The sequence below is a fragment of the Pteropus alecto genome, unplaced genomic scaffold, assembly GCF_000325575.1.
Source record: "Pteropus alecto unplaced genomic scaffold, ASM32557v1 scaffold95, whole genome shotgun sequence".
Lineage (NCBI taxonomy): Eukaryota > Metazoa > Chordata > Mammalia > Chiroptera > Pteropodidae > Pteropus > Pteropus alecto.
The window spans coordinates 3,529,723-3,532,068 of NW_006441071.1; the positions used below are offsets into that span (position 1 = coordinate 3,529,723).

A 2,346-nucleotide genomic window follows, 5' to 3' on the forward strand; every position below is an offset into this window, starting at 1 on the left:
AGAGAGAGAGAGAGAGATAGGAGGAGGATACCAGAAGAGGGCTACAGGACTGAAAGAAGGGGTGGAGGCTGGAAGAAGAGGAAGAGGGAGTGAAGGAGAGAGGAAGGAAGGAGGGGGAAGCGAGAGAGCAAAAGGCAGGCGAGAGAGAACACACAGGCAAAGCGATACAACAGAGCCTGAGAGGAGAGAGGAGGAAGCTTGCTATTGACAGTGTCCTTAAGCCTCCCACAAATAACAGCCATTAGTGGGAAGGTCAGGAGCTGAGCAGGCAGCTTGACTGAGGCACTGAGTGCCACTTCAGAAATCAAGAGGCTAGCAAATTTTAGAGGGAGTTTAAGTGGGTAATAGCTAGCTGTAAAGGTACAGTCACTGTTGACAATTGACTCATAGGGGCTTTTCCTGCCCTCCCCTTTCAAGAATATTTTTATTGACCACAGGTGGACTTAATATATTTTAAGGCAACAATTCTTTGGATTCTTGTTTGCTTCTTCTCAGATATTGAATTTGCTGCTTTTGAGACTTTTTTGTGCTTAATGGTGGTGAACCGGAGGGAAGTTTAACAGAAAAGCTTTCAGGAGATGTCGGTTCTAGAGGGGAAGGCACATTTGTGTCAACATAGTGTACGTTTTCTCATCTTTTCTCATTGTCCACTAATGACACAGAGCTGCCATTGAAGCTCTTTTCTGTTTCTTTTGTTGTTTCAGAGAGTAAGGTTTATTGTTATTCTTCAGTTAAGAAGGAGCAAGGAGAGTGGTACATTTGTCCTCGATATTTGTAGGTGGTTGAAGATTAATGTTCCTTACATTTTAAGTTTAGGAGGGATGGCTTTTTCCTGCAAAAAAAATGACTACTTTTGAGACGACATGAATTTAGCTTTCCATTTTGAAGTTACTGTTTATGAACAGTGCATTTGTTTAGTTCTGCTTTTCCATAAATAAGGTAAATACTATCTAATAAATAGATGTTTTCTTTTAAAAACGTTTAATTAAAAATACGACATGCTATCGAGTTTATATTTCATCAGGCAGGAAAACGTTATAGAATTTTCCATAGAGATCTAGAATGAAAAATGGAGTTTTTATATTCATTACTTTTTTGCCTGGAATGGGACAGGCTTTTTTCCTTCATCTTTTTCTTTTTTATGATTTGAAAGGATATTGTAGATGCTTCATCCAGGAACTTTAACAAAGGACTTTTTTCTATTTTTGAGCTTTAAGAAAAGGTACACTTTTTTCCTTTGCCATTCAATTTCTTATTACTTAACATCCAATTTAGTAATTAATGACCCAGGGAACTGGATGTTAAATAGGGTATATTTTGCAAATATTTACTATGTATCTTCTATATCAAAAATGCTAGGTTTTACTTATTTACTTCTTAGAGTGTAAAGTCATGTCCATATGCATATTATTTTCTTTAGGACTTTATATGTGGCTATGAATAGCCCAGTACATACTATATGACTTTTAGGAGTTAACATTTAGACAACAACTATACCAACTTTACATTCTCTTACAGATGAATATTTTTCTTTCTTCCAGTGTAACTAGAAAAAAAATGTTTAAGCATAGCAATTTACAAATGTTAAAGCAACGACTGATGTCAGATATTGCATGTTATACCTGAAAGCATTGTTGGGAAAAATTCCCTGGGAAGGGCCCCAGCTCTCCACGCCCCATGTACCGTCCGTGCTTATGGTGCTGCTTGGAGTGTGCAGAAGTGTGTATCTATCTGTGTGTCTAGAGAGGGGTTAGTGCAGGGTGTCATTTGGTGCCTGACAGTGGAACAGTGCAGTTGACTCTTAGCTCTGCTATCCAATGACATGCAGTGGCTGAGAGTTTGAAGCTGATGGTTGGGTCTCCAGTGCTGCCTGCACACCTGACAGGCAGCTGTTAAACTGAGCAAAGGCAAGCTCAGGGAGTCACAATCTATGCATAAATGATAGGGGTATCTGTGTAGAAGGTGCGAAAGAAGCTCTGACCCCCTCCCTCCCCCAAATCTCCCCCTTCCCAAATGAAATGCACAGTTCAGCCAGCTTCTTAACTACACTACACTCCTGCTACTGGCTGCCAAGAGGCTCAAAAAATCCACCTTCACTTTTCAGTCAGAAGAGGCAGAAGTGGATGTGAGAGAAAGAGAGACACAGAGAGACAGAGAGCCAAAGAGGGCAAGAGACTTGACTTTAAGAGACTCCTGTACTGACAACTCCATGCAGTTCGGAACCAGAACGACTGCGGCTGAACCTGGGTTCATGGGGACATGGCAAAACGCTGATACTAACCTTTTATTCAGAATGTCCCAACAGGTAAGTTACTTTCATTTTTTCCCCCCCCCCCAGAAATCTTG

At 40.6% G+C, this 2,346-nt stretch overlaps 1 protein-coding gene and 1 long non-coding RNA gene across 5 annotated transcripts in view; one reads left to right on the forward strand and one right to left on the reverse strand.

Moving 5' to 3' along the window:
* BNC2 (basonuclin 2) overlaps positions 1–2,346 on the forward strand; it is a 398,693-nt gene that overhangs the window by 119,007 nt on the left and 277,340 nt on the right. The window lies entirely within an intron of this gene.
* The window catches only part of LOC112485007, a 6,916-nt gene that overhangs the window by 1,425 nt on the left and 3,145 nt on the right, over positions 1–2,346 (reverse strand). The gene's annotated exons all lie outside the window — the stretch shown is intronic.